Source organism: Columba livia, chromosome 5 (genome assembly GCF_036013475.1).
Source record: "Columba livia isolate bColLiv1 breed racing homer chromosome 5, bColLiv1.pat.W.v2, whole genome shotgun sequence".
Classification (NCBI taxonomy): Eukaryota; Metazoa; Chordata; class Aves; order Columbiformes; family Columbidae; genus Columba; species Columba livia.
Window position 1 is genome coordinate 51736582 of NC_088606.1, and position 14727 is coordinate 51751308.

Genomic DNA, 14727 nt, shown 5'->3' on the forward strand with positions numbered 1-14727 from the left:
CTCCACCCTCCCTGCCTGAAACACTCAGTCACATAGATTTGAAAAAGCTTATCAGGTATGTCCCTGGTTTCGTTGGGTTTGGGGATTTTTTTACTGGTTGGTCGGTTGGTTTGAGTGGCTGCTGGTTTGTCACACATCTCTCAGCTTTTGGGTGTTCACCTTTACGCTGCCTTTTTAACTTGTTCCAGGTTACCACGAGAGCCTGGCATTTTGCCTCATGGGCACAGAGGTTTGGCTGGTGCATGCCCAAGATAACCAAGGCCTGTGTGGGTGCTTCCCCACACGGCTGGGGTGAACGTGGCAGGTCCGAGCCCACAGCACGTGCATGGGACCATCCCTGCAGGTGTCCCAGCCTCTGGCCCTGCACTCGCTGCGTACCAGCTGCCTCCTGCAGGGTCACCTCTCAGCCCCCAACAGAGCCACCCTGAAACAGCCCGGTCTCCTGCCGTGGGTGCAGCAGGAGGCACCGCCTGGGGAGGGAGGAGGGGGGACTCTGCTCTGTGGGGAGCCCCACTCCGGCCTGTGTGGCAGCCATTGGCGAGTCACCGGTGGCAGAGAGCGGTGGGCAGCAAGCGCTGCTCCCGGGGCCTGGCCTGCTGGAGGGCAGCGGAGCGGAGCAGGCACGGCCTGTGGCAGAGACGGGCAGCTGGCCGAGCCAGGCTGGGCTAGGCCAGTGCTGTCCCTGGGTGAGCAGGGAAGGGCGGTAGGCGAGGCAACGTCTGGAAGGTTCTGAGGACCTGCCCTGGACACAGGGGAGTGAGGCAAAGGTGGGGGTGCTGTGCCTGGGGGCTGGTCTGCATGACCTGTGAAGCCTCCCAGCACAACAGGTCCCCTGCAGCCACCATCCCACCAGGGCAACGTGTAGCGTCCTTTTGCACACCCTGCTAGAGTAAGCAAGTTTTCACCCCGTGCTTCCCAGCTGTTGTGGCCACCATTTGAGGCTGTAGCCCATCTCCGTGAGGTACAGCTGAAGTTTCTCCCAAAGGGTTTGTTTCCCAGGCCTGCGGGTGGCAAACTCTTGTGCTGGGCCGTCTTGTTAATAGCAGTGTGCAGGGAGGGTGTGCTGCAGTTCATCAGAGATGCCGGAAGCATCAAAGCAGCTGTCATCTTTCAAGGATGTAATGGGGATTGTTGTGGCCTGTGGCATCTTCCACAGATGTGTACATCAGCCTCTACATCTCTGTGTTGGAGTAGTGCAGATGTTGATAAAGCTATGAAGCTTCCCAGGTAGGGGTGACAGAGGAGGTGCCTCGCGAGAATCCTCCTGCTGCAGTAAGGTCTCAGCAGAGTGTTGGATTTACAGCGGTATCAGAGTGCTTCCTGGGAGGCTGTGGTTCTGACAGGCAGTGTCTCTGAAGGCTGGTGTTCATGTATGCACCTGCTGCAGTGGCAGGGTGTGAAGGCTGGAGGTGCCACCAGCACCCCCTGTGGATGCCGGAGGGACACAGGTGTGCTGCAGGTCTTACAGGTGTTTGTGCTGGCAGAGGCAAAGGGGTCCAGGAGTCCAATCTCTTCAATGTCATGTGTGTTATTAATACAAAATACACTTTTAGCTAGGAAAAATAGAGTGTTTTTAAGGTCTTGGGGAGATCCGTTGGTCTGCTAAAACCCAAGGGGAGGGAGGAGCAGAAGCATGAGGGGAGTGAAGAAGCTGACAAAGATCAAAAGATGAGGAGAGTCACAAGTGCCGCAGGATTTGGTCTCCATAACACTGGAAACCCAGCACTGTGAACTAGCTGTGTGTCATTTGTAGCTCTGGAAGTGGAGGATGGGCTGAGCTGGAGCATAATACAGAGGAAGGGGATTTAACAGTAGTGTGGCAGTAGGTGTATGCTTCTTCTATAGCTGTTTTTCTATGTTTTCAGAAATAATAGGTTTAATAGGTTTTTATTATCTTTTTATGACTCCAGTACTATTGACAATTGGGGCCCTGGGGCCCCCAGTATCGCTAATTATGGTCTCCAAAAGCTGTAAGAGGAAAACAGTGAGTTTGCAAAGTGAACAGCCTCATGCTTAGGGCCTACTCACATTTATTCTGACTTCTTGTTTGGCCATGTTACAACACAGTCTCTAGCTACACGGTATTATGTTATCATCTGTAGTGTATAGGAGAGACTGTGCTTCTGAGTGAACTTGGTTCATATTTAAACTGTTCTCTGCAAAACACCCTTCCTATTTCATAGCTTAAATCCAAAGGCAAATAGTAAATGCAGCAGAGGATTTTGGTGCACCTCTGTGGTTGAGGTAGTTGGACTATCTCTGCTGTCAGGTGGTGGCTGTTGTCCTCATCCAAACCCCCTGCCAGGTGATGGCTGCAGAGATGCTGTGAGCTGTGACATCTGTACATCATTTACTGTGTTTCTGAGCTCTGCAGCTCTCTGGTTCTCTTGAAGAGCCCAACCCTTTGGAGTTAGCACCTAAAAAACTTACTATGTTTAATGTTCATCTGTCTGATTTCCTCTGGATAAAACAGCACAGCATTTGACCTTCCAAGTGTAAACTGAAGACAAGGCAAGCGTGTAAGAGTCTGGGTGGCATTTTCTGTTTGTCTGCATGCATGTGGATATTACCTTTGTTTAGATACGTGCATACATGAAAAATGTATTAGCGCTCAAGGTGAACTGTTATTAATTGAGCCAGTGCCTGACATGTGCTATATAAGCAATAAATTGTGTATATGCATCAAATGAGCAGCTGAGCCCATAGTCATGAAGGTAATTCCCATTGCCACATGTCAGTGTACAGTCTGTTTGGGGGCTGAGAAAGGAGTCAGTTGTGTTTGAGAGCACTAATGCAAATTGTCTGAGCCTTGCAAGTGATGCATGAAAATTTCCTCAGTAGTTATGTTGGCTGTAATGAAAGTGATCTGATACAAATAACTGAGCTTTGATGGTTCACACTAGGCACAGGTGAAGACCAGTGTTTGTAAGGACAGCGAAACTTGCATGAGGCCTCTAGGTAGCGCTGATTCTGGTGCCTACTGTTATGAGGTAGGCCTTTTTTTCTGCTGATTTGGATGCTGCATTTAATCCAACAGGCTTGGACATTTTCTTAAATACTGCAGCAGAATGCTCACAGAGATTGTCTTCTGTATGGCATTCTGCAGGACTTTGCTTGATTTCAGCTTTATACAACCAATTGTACGTGAGCTCGTGATGGAAGGGCAGAGCGGTTTGGTATGGAAGCAGATTTAGCTCTGAGTTTCTTATTATAGAAAAGGGAAGGGAGAGCGACACTTGTTTAAAACCTGGAAAGTATCTTAGCTCTTTGTTGTACCCTTTAATCTTCTTATTTTATTTAAAACCACTTCAACAGCTGCAGCTCCTGTTTAATTTAGAGAACAAAACCCTAGCAGTTCAACTGTCTGGGGACACTTGAGGCCGTAAGTGGAAGGGAAACCCACACTGAGGGCAAGTCCTTTCTTCTTCTAAATGCACAACTTATTGCGTGGGTTATTTTTAGTGCTGTAATCTCACTGAGTGCTGCTGAGAGAAACTGTGCCAGGCAGGCTGGCAGGCTTTGAAGGGCTTGAGAAATGGGATTTCCTGTTCCACTGGCTCAGAGCTGACTCTTGCCATTGTCAGGAGCTATTATCGCCTTCTTGCAGCCAAAGCAGATAACACAGCTTCAAGGTCAGGGAAGACACAAGCTTTCATCAACAGCATTAGTACAATGAAGGGGTTTCTTGCAATCAGGGTAAATGTTTCTGCAGCTGATGTAGTCAGGCACTGTGCCTGGGCAGAGCGGTCTACATGTGGATCACAGAACCACATGACAGTTGAGGTTAGAAGGGACGTCTGGAGACCTGCTCGGAACAGGGTGCTCTCTGCTCTGTATAGTTGGGCTCTGAGCATCTCAAAGGTGGACAATACGCAGCCTTTCTGGACAGCCTGTTTCAGAAACAGTCACTGGGGAGAGAAATATATTTCTCCTTAGCTTCTCACTGACCTGCTCTTTGTTGTGGCTTTTGTGCTTCTGCTGGGCATTATCTCTTGTGTGGACATACCTGCCAGAAATGGTCCAGCCCTAGTAGTGTGGCACATTTCTCTCCATGCTGTCCAGAATAGAAGGCAACAGGTTGCTCTAGGCAAGTAGCAAGCCTTGGTGTAGGAAGCACTTCCAGCTAGAGGTGTCAGAAAAAGCAACTGTGTTTACAGTAAAGTCTCATAGGCTCTTGAAAAGTATTCAGATTGAGACAGTGGCTTCAAATTGCATGTCTGCATGCTGGAGTTACCTGGAATTAGATTCCAATATTATGCTGTTCGTGACAATTGGCTTGGTCAAGTCTTGTTATTTCCATAAATAGTACAGTGCAATAGTTTTTCTAATTTCTCTTCTCTCTGAAACAAATTATTTCCATGGTTCTGATAGTTTATTGAATCATGCTGCCCACAATTAGGTGCAAGAGTGGATCAGGGGATGTATTGGAGCTACATATATTAGGGATGTTTTGAAGATATTTGAAACTAGACATTTTTAGGACTGTGTTACAGATGAAGTCCTGACTGAGACCTCACTTCACTTAATGAGCATGCACATGAGGACTCATACAGGGTTTCTGGTCTACACTCTAGTGCATAAATGCAGTGTAGGAAGTTGTTTCTCTCTACCAAAGAGCCTTCGGTTGTAGCGCTGAGTTGCACAATGAGAGCAGAAATGGGCCTGAACGGGGTAGTGCTTGTGTTCACAGAACAGCTTAAAAATATTAAAAAAAAAAAAAAAAGCCTTGAGTCTCAAGTTTAGTCCCAAAATCTGGTGTCTGTCTACTGAGCCGCAGGCTTGTGTTTTGATAGGCTGTGATACCTTTCTGCAGCAGGGCCTCTGAGTAGGCTGGTTAAGAGAGGGCTGGGCTGGGACTACAATGTGTCCTGCTTTGACTTTTGCCTACTGTGTGGCTGTGGGCAACTCCCCTTTCTTGCCATTGCAGAGATAAAGAAGCGGAGGAAGGCAGCAGCACCTCCTTTGCAAAGAGCTTTAAGGATTGCTGTTAAAAGTGTGGTATAAGAAGTAGGTAATTTTGTCACGCTGTTCTGTTTTACTGCAGTTGAGGAGCAGAAACTGGGTATTGAACGGTGAGTCTCTGAAGTTACTGGCTCCTGATAGAGACATCTCAGTGTGAGCTATTCAGATGCTGTTATACTTATGTGAGAGTCGGGCACATTCTTTTGCTTTCACCAAGATAGCTCAGAAATATCTCTAGAGTAACCCTGTGGAGAGGAGATCTAGACCTAGCACAGGCATCTGTGGCACATGGTGTGGCTTGGTAGTGTCCTGGTCTTAAACTTCTCAAGTTTATTCTCCTGTGGGGAATCCAAATGTAGATTCAAAAATCAATTAAACTTAACCATTCAGTGTGAAGGTGTTTATTTGCCAGGTACTTGGATGGCACACTGATGTTGGCTTTGTCAGCATTTTACAGAAATGACTGAAATCTTAATTGGGCTAGATAAAAGAAAGGTGGCTCTTGCATTGGTTGTAAGTGAGAGCAGGAATCTGAGACAGAGAGACAGCATACCTCTCTTCCCTTCTCTGCCCCTTGCCTTGTGTTGAATGTATAGCCTGGTAAGTGCGTGCGTGTAGGGAGACAAAATAGCTCATAACTCACAGCTGTAAACGGGCTCTGTGCAGTCTGCAGTTGGCCTGACATCAGAGCTGGTGGGTGTCCTCATGTGAGCAGCACTACTCTTGGGTATACCAGAGCCATGGGAGGGTCCCAGCAGCCACATCTGGCAGAGGCCTGTATTGGCTGAAACGAGAATTGCATTCTGAGAAGGAGGTGAAGGTTCATGCTGCTATTTCCTTGTTTTGACATTCATAGTTTAGTTTGCTAGGCCTTGGTCCTGCAAGTGACTATGCTCCGAATCAATGGTGGAGGAGTCAGTGCTCAATTGGAGACTGAAATATTGCCTCAGCCGCACTGCGATGGTGATGAGACTTGACCCAAATGGGATCTGTTTGCTGTTCCATTAGGTTCCCTGTGCATCTTTTAATTCTGCAGCTGTGCTTTTCACCCATGAAGTGGCAGATCCTTTTCTGTCCCTGCTCTGGGCAGGATGACCTGTGGAGGCTGCCATCCCAGTGCTGGGCTGCTGCATGGGAGCAGGTGCACATGTGAGGCAGGTTTCCTGCACTCACATGCAGTGTGCTGACTCTGACCCCTTTGGGAAGCCAGGTTTTCCAGTTCCATTTACACCAGTGCCCTGCTTTGCCTGTGTTTTGCTTACCAGGGTAGCCCTGCTCCATGCATTGATGTTAACATGGCATACCACACAGGTGTCTTTCCAGCTCAAAATTGTATGTTATTCTGTGCACAAGCACAGGCATGCTGCAAGAAGAGCCAGAGGCCATGAATGCATTTGCAAAGAGCAAGTTTTATTTTAGTTACCTCTGTGCTGGGGGATCTCCGAAGTAGCACCGAAGCTCCCGTGCAGAGGGAACACAAGCAGGGACGCAGACACTGCAGCAGTTCAGCTCTGGTAAGAAGATCACTGGGCCACCTGTGCTCGCCTGTATTTCAAGGCTTCAAGCAGGCGCAGCCTCTTGCTCTTTCTCACAACAAAGCAGGAATCTCAGGCACAATGATAAGGTTTCTCACAGGCCTATGTTATCTATCACAGAGGTTCTGCTCATCAAGCATACAAGGTCAGTAAAACAATTAATGTGATGTACATGCTTTTTCTACAGACAGATGCAAGTCACTTGAGCATGTTTACATTTAACCAACCTCTTCGCCATTCTCCACTATATTCCCATACAGTTATTCACCCCCCAAATTTCTCGTCAGTTATTATACTGCATTTTATCTGCTTTTCCTGATTACCATTCATTTACAAATAACGACTCCACAGTTGCTGACTGGGCGAATGCCATCCTCCACATCTTGACCAGGCATACATAAGCGAGATGTCGTCTGGTTTGACTGCAAGAGGGAAGGAAGTAGGAAAGGCCCTTGAGGCTTCATCCTGCCATGTAGCAGTGTGAGTGGTCAGGTGCTGGCAGCTTTGAGAGCAGCAGAGCAGTCCCTCTGCCAGCCCCAGAAACATGCCTGCAGGAGCGGTTCCTCTTGGACAGCAGGTCCTGCTGTGGGGATGGAGATGGAGGGTTGGCTCCATGAGTTACTACCTCTCAGAGAGAAGGTGACTGTGCTCATTATGTTTCTAGTAAAAGAATGCTGGTAAATTTGTACTTTTAAAGATAGTGTTTGCAATGCACATATTCTGTAATACTTGACAATGCAGAGGATGTAGCTGAAGGAGGAGGCCTTTAGGAGAGCTGAGATCTGTTTTTTTTTTTTTTTTTGCCAAAACTGATAAGCTTGGTGACTTTGTCCAGGCTGCTTTATCCTTTTTGTTTCTATTGTCTTTCTCTATATGTTGTCTCCTTCAACTTGTCAACTGGTCTAGAAGGCTTTCAACAGAAGGATTACAACTTACTCTGGGAATTATGTTTGGTGTTGGCCTTGATGCAGCCTTTAAATGTTGCTGTTATCCAAATAATAAATATTGTAAAATATCTCTTATTTCTTGCCACTGCACTAAGTAATGAAGAAGCAAGCCTGAGCCTCTGATAGTAATTCTTTTGGTGAGTCTGGTAACTCTTTGTCTTGTAGTAGAACAGGCAGCTTGCTGCTTTCCACATAGGTGCCAAAGCCAGAGAGGGCAGATGTGTCCACTGAAAGACTGGAAACAATGCTCTGCTTAGAGATGCCTGAGCTTGCTGTAAATGACCTGGTTTGGGTGCAGGAGGTGGTTGAGGTATGGGAGCTGGCACAGCTCCAGGCTAATGCAGCTCAACTGGATCCCATACCCAAGGGAGCTTATCTGCAGGTGCTTTGAGTAACACTGTGTGGTGCAGCACTGATTTGCTTGCTACTACTTCAGAGTTCCCAGGAGCTGAAGTTTCTGTGTGTTATTTGAGGCAGCACAGACATACTCCCTGGCTTGGAGGTGTCTTCCTCCTTGGTTGGGTGTATTTTAATCAGTCTTTCACTTTTTACCTTAAGACAATTTAAAATAAGAAACCTAGACCAAATAGGAGCATGGGTCATTGCAGGTGTATGTAAGTCTGAGCAGCCAGTGGTCTTGTGCTTCTTGTTCCCTATAAAATCCTGGAATACATAAGGTTTGTATCCTGGAAGCAAACAGGGAGGTACACAGGTAAAGCAAGAACTAGTAAGTTCTCTGTCTGATACCATTAGGATTGAAGGTGGCATGGCCACAAGCTGCCCTGTCGCACAATGCTCCATGAACTTAGCATGCGGTGTCCCCGCTTAAGAGTTGAGTCACTGAGGGTGGTGATGTTATACCTGTTCTTGTTTAGGTATCAGGTGGTGTGTGAGAACTATTTGGATTTCCGACAACTTTGAATCTGCAGCACGTTACCTTGCATACAGAAAGTGGTTCTAATGGTTAGTTCAGGTACTGTGGCTGAGATTTTTAAGTGCTGACAATCTTTTCCTGCTGTTTTGTTGGAGCATAGTTAAGCAATCCTCAAACCCTCTGAAAATCCCATGTTATTGTAGTGCTTGTAGTAGCTGAACTAAGCCCTGAACTCAGGTATGCCTGATCCATGTGTCGATCAGGGAGAGGAGGATGATTACAAGGTGAGGCTTTGACCTGAGTATAGATCTTGCCATCCCTGTGCAATCCCCAGCCAAACTGTGCTGTGCCCTGGCTTGGCCCTGGTGCTGCTCTGAAGCAGGAAAGCAGCACCTGTCTCTGCAGCCTCTTCCTATCAGTGTGCAGACATGTTCCCCTGACTCGGTGTTCTCTGCAGCCTGCGTGTCCACACAGCATGCTGCGCCTCTCTTGCACTGCGAAGTGTGTCAGCTGGGGTGAGGCTTTAAAGGACGCAGTGAAAAACACAATCTTAGGCCAGGGTTAGGTCATCCTTTTAAGGAACACATGGAGACTGTGTGTGCATTTCTGGCCCTGTCCTACGAAGCAGCAGTGCAGACTTTCCCATCACCGCTGCCCTGACAGCAAGCTGTGGATGTCAATTCAAGCAATTGAGACACAAATCAACATTGAGGGAAGGAGAAATTACATTTATACCATTAGATATTTAAAATAGGACCAACAGTGTCTGTGATTTATGCATTAGAAAAGACGGAGTAGATTTAGTTGGTCAAATCAACATGGCAATGGCATAAAGCATAGAAATGGAATTTAGTAAGAAATATTTCAAGAAAGACTGATAGTGTTTGCTTCAGCTGATAGAAATCTGTACAACGCCATTGGCCTTGTTGAGTTAAACTAGCTGTAGAGCTGACCCTGACTCTAGGTTCTACTTCTACCTTGCTATTCTTCCTTTTGCTGTGTTATGTGCTCAGCTCAGTTCAGAGTGCTGCATCTGACACAGCTGCTGGATTATCAAATAGTGCCAGCGAAAATGTTTGAGTTTTGGCTTAACTGTCACCTTCAAGTGGAGAATGAAATGGTGTTGCTCAGGGAGAATTCCCTCAGCAATGTTGGAAAATGCAGGATTCTTTGGGATTGTTGTTGTGGCTTGTGATACCTGGGAACTGAGAGCAGTGCTCCCTTCTGACCCTGAAATGAAGAGTCTCCAAAATTAGAGCGGACTTGATTTAAACCACTAAACTTCAGTTCAGTTTATATGATGGTCTACCCTGGGCATTTTAGACTGAAGAAAAATGAAAACCTCTGGAAAAGTTCTTGGTTTAAGTGCAGTTTTAATTAAGTTTGATGCACTAGCTCTAGTTTTTAATTACATTGCTAGCATATGGAGGCTTGGATCCAACATGGCCATAAATGGCTACAGCAATTTATTTAAAAAAAATAGTTCTAAAAGTAGTTCTGTCAGTGATGTTTGGAAGTATGTGGGCTGCAGGATCATACAGAGCTGTGAAAGCAGATACAACCCTCATCTCCCGTTTCAGTGCAGTTGCACCACAAATTTGCTTTAGAAAAAGGGAAGTAAGTGAGGAGCCTGACGGTATTTGTAAGCCAGTATGAAAAGGCTTGTTGCCAAACAATCTCATTTGGGAAAGGGAGACACAGATCTTTTGTTTCCTGAACTTAAACTGTCCTGTAATGGAAAGGGCTGACTACTTGTTGAGCCACGTGTATAGTTTGTGCTTGGTCACTGTTTAGTTTGTGTTCACGTGCAGTTTCTGCTTGCACTTGCCTGTTCCAGCTCCTGGGGAGATGGGCTGCAGTAGGATGGAGACAGCCAAAACCTACCGATCAGCACTGGCCACGTCCAGTGTGAAAGTTTATTGCAGCCCCTGAAGTGTGAGTGGGTAGAACCAAGTGTCATGATGTCACTTGCAAGTACAGGCTGTGTTTTGCACATTACTAATGTGTTTTGCACAAATATAACCTTCCTTCCCAGTCAGCCTGTTGCTTCCACAGCTGCTGCTGCTCCAGTCTCCACAAGAAAGGGGTGGAGAAACGCCATGACTTTTGTAGCATGCAAAAATCCTGTTGAGAGGCACCATATGGTGTCACCCATTAGACGCTATGTGAAGCAGCTGGGGAGTAGTTGTGCTGAAGTGCTTTGTGCTGGGCCTTGTATGCTGGATGCCCTGCTGACTAGCTAGTATGGAGAAGAACAATGTCTAGAACACATGACCTTCCTCAGAGAGGACTGGGTAGCAGAGATGCTGTCTTTTCTCTTTGCTTCCTACAGTCTTTTACAAGCTGTACCATGTGCCTGCTATCAGTTGTGCTGTGTAGAGGCAGGAGGGCTGAAAGAGAGGTGTGGAGATGATTCTACATATTTGGCAGAGACATGACAGCATTCTGTCTCGATGTGACAGGGACACAGCTAAACATCAGAGTCAGTTTGCATGAGTGGAAGGACCATGCATAATCTAGTCCTTCTCAAATAGAAAAGTGAAGTAGAACTCACTGCCACAGAAGCCTGGACAGATAAATACTGTGGCATATTATTGAGGTTTATTTCAGTAGCACATGAAAGCCATGAGTCTGTTCCATTACATTACTTGATAATACAACAAGGAATGGCTTTGTCCATGTAGGTGTGATAGACAAGGGGAATGAAAACAGGTATCTGTTGCCCACATTATGCAGATTCAGCAACTAAGATGAACAGCAATTCAGTTATTCTCTCAGTTGCTTATAGGAACTCTGTGGCTTGGATTGGAACTTGAATTCAGATCTTAACCTGGCAATAGCATGTGCCAGCGAGCAAGTCTAAAAGTGTCCTTGGTGGCCTGTCCCTAAAGACAGTTTCTTTCATTTCTCAGCACATCACTTGAGTACCCCATTTCAGTTGCAAATGCTACATTTCTTTCTTTGATAATGAAAGGAAAGTTTTTCTGGCATTTTTTCTCTCTCTTGTGGTATAGCACTGAAATCCAGCATGGTATCTGCAAACTGGGAGACTGCAGAGGAAGTTTGGGTCATGCAGCCTATCCCAGTTGTGCAAGCAGCGAGACAGATGCCCACATTTCAGAAGACAGTGTTGTACAATTTGTGATTTGTGGTCGTTCTGAGCTCTTCTGTCCCTTTGTGTTTGGGAACTTTTATGAGTGTGCATTCTTGTGCAGGTTTTTCAGCATCTAGTAACATGGGAAGACAGGTTGCAATTTCTTCCTTGCTCAGGAAACTTAAGGGTTCATTTACAGGGTCTCTCTCCCCTTACAATGATTGCTTGTTTCTGCAAAACTTGTAAAAACTTTCTAATTGCATTGAGACTCTTACTTGTCTTCCAGGTTGGTTGAAATCAGACAGCAGTTCAAAAGTTATGGGGTAGGCAAGAAAAAGGGACAGGCAGATGGAGTCTTGCTTAAGCTTTCTTTGTTTTGGATATTTGGCTTTAAAAAAAGCTCAAAATTTTCATTTCATGGGCCTCAAGTCTTTCACTGCAAAATAAAACAACACTTATAAACCACCTGAGCTATTTATCTGAGGAGCACCTGGATCAGAAATGGATGTTAATCCAGTAATAACAGATAATTAAACTGTTATAATGGGGGTTTTAATCTCTCTTCTCCAGCTGTAGCTTTGCTTTTTGCCTTCATCAGGGACATTATAATGAAGCACAGAGGGCTTTTAATCCAATCAAAATTCCTTGATGATGGATTGGAGTATTTGTTGTACTTTCACATTTAAGCTGTGGTTACAGCACAAGATTAACTTCATTCACAGGGTTGCCATCTTGTTACTAAATGCATTCTAGTGATTTGATGTAGACAGAAGATAGGTCATTCCAGGGTACGTCACCTCCACGATGGTCCATGAACATCTGTGTGGCCGGGCCGTGTTTGTGAAGATGTCAAACCAGCTCTCAGCCAGGCGCTGACAGGAGTCCACAAAACCAGCACTCGGATCCTGTCCAGTCCTAATGGCACCCACAGGTTCCTGGCAGTTCTGGTTTGGCCCCTAAGCACAAACAGATCAAGGAGACTGTGAGTAGCAAAGGGCAGTTATAGCCTATCTCAGCCTGAGTTCCTGTGAAGGTCTGCAAGATGCACTTTCTTTTTTCTGTGGCTCTGCTTGAGCTACCTCATCTGTACGCACAACACAGCACGGTTCCCTTTGCAGGTAGCCCAGTAGTTGCTCAACAGGGAGGTCCAGACTCAGTTCTGCTTGATTTGGAGCAGGTCAGATACTGATCATTCCCTGAGTGTCTCCTGTTCTTTCCTGCAGCATGTCATAAGTGTGGCTTTTGACCTTCAGTCCATCATGGTGTGCAACAGGGAGTTTGTGGCTGGGAGTGCAGGATACAAACATGCCCTGTATCTCTGTACTGAACATCCATTGAGAATTGCTTGCAATTGCAGTGGCCTAGGCTTTGTGATTCAGGTGACACTATGCAGTCTTCAGGTGCCTCAGTGCTGAGCTTTGTGTGAGCTTGAACTGATCTGGCTTAAGCCCTGAACTCAAGTAGTGGCTTTGTAGTTGAATATCTCATGTGGAAGGAGGCTTTCCTCTCCAGCTGGGAATTGTATGTCTGTGTTCTTTTGCTGTATAGATTTCATCTGATTCTTCCCAAGTGTCTGGGCTACAGAATGTGATTTCTGTTTGTCAGCAGGACACTGACAAGTGTTGGTTTGCAGTGCCGGATCGCCTTCCTGACATCTGCTTGCTAATGTCATCCTTCTGGGAGTGAAATGAGGGAATTCCCCCATAGACCTTATTGGGTCAAGAGGTAGTAATTCAAGGAAGTATCAGTCCTTTGCCATTCTGCAGACTGTGTTACTTGTGTAACAATGAATGAATTCACAATGATGAATAATAATGAGGTCTTGATGCACATCTTGTTCTAAGATTTGCTAGGAACTACCTGTCCAAGCTGCAGCCCTTTTCACATGCCAGGACTGTGATGCTCTGATCACAGTACAGCATCTGTTCTGTAGATTTCATTTAAGCCAGTTTAAAACAGTTTTAAACTGATAAGGTTATTTCAAGACAATTATTGCTATTTGTGCTCTCTTGAAAATGTTCTTAAAGTAGCTAAAGTTTTGACAGTTCTGCTGCAGCGGGTTCAGCTGGCCTTTAGGTACAATTTGCCTTCTGCTTCTCCTATTCACTCCTGCTAAGAAAGGTTTTATAGCCATAGGGAGTGAAATTGACCTTCCTAAATTGTGTCCTTTTAACCAGGCTTACTGGCTCAACAGAGTTCTGTTACAGGTTTTATGTAATTCCATGTAACTGTAAAAACCTTGGATAATTCAATGTCAGTTTCCAGTTCTGTTCTGGATGATCCTTTTTAAGTGGAGCCAAGCACAGGGTTCTCCTTAGTCATAAAAGTAAATTCTTCCAATAGGCAGATGTAAGTATTCTGGCTGACTGCAATACCAGAGTCTCCAAATTGCTTACAAAAGACTTTAAAAATCAATGTATTTCCACCATGTGAAGTAAAATTATCCCTTACATTTAGTCATCTGAAAACCAGACATACTATCTGCCTCTGCACTCTGTCATGTCAGAGACAGTAAAGACTGTACCATTAGCTTGCAATGAAACTAAACAAACCCAGGTTGGCCAAGACAGAGAATTTGGATTAATTTCTATATTTATAGCTATTTCGTTGTCTACCAGACTTTAAATGAGAGACTTAGCTCTTCTACACAAACTACTCCATAAGCTTCGATGCTTGGGAACAGGAAGAATATTCCTTGAGGCGATTTTGGGAATGACTCCTTTGGAAGTCAGGTTTTGGTGTTTGATGGTCAACTGCAGTTAACAGCAGGGGGGAAGCCATTTAGGAAATCTCATCTGCTTAGAAACAGAGCTTTCAAGTATAAGTGTTTCCTAAAGGAATTCAGTCCATGCAGAAAGCAGCAGAACAGGACTCTAACCACTGTGTGGCCTTACGGGGCCTAATGAGAATGCGCTGCTGGAGAGCTGTGCAGCGTTCTATTTATCAGACTGAGGATTCACCTGCATTTCCTTGTACGCCTGCATTAAAGGTCTTCTGGGGGAATCTCAGACCATTTCATTGGCTCAGTGTGGTAGTTGAATTAGCAACTTGTGCCAAGGAGCTGTTTGTTTTCCTTTTTTTTAGGTTTCCTTTTGCCATCCTTGAGGGCAGTACTTGCTTTGGGGCATCTTCTAAGCCTTCCTGATGTCAGGTGAAGCAGTGGTTTCACAGGAGCCACAGTCCTCAGTGGGATGGCATTTGACCTTTCTGTGTCTGAGCTGATGCTGCAGAGGTTTGCTCTCCACTGAGTGGAAAGGCTGAATAGCCCAGACTCTTCGCACCCTTTCGAGTTAGGGAGCTTTAAAAGGAGGAGGA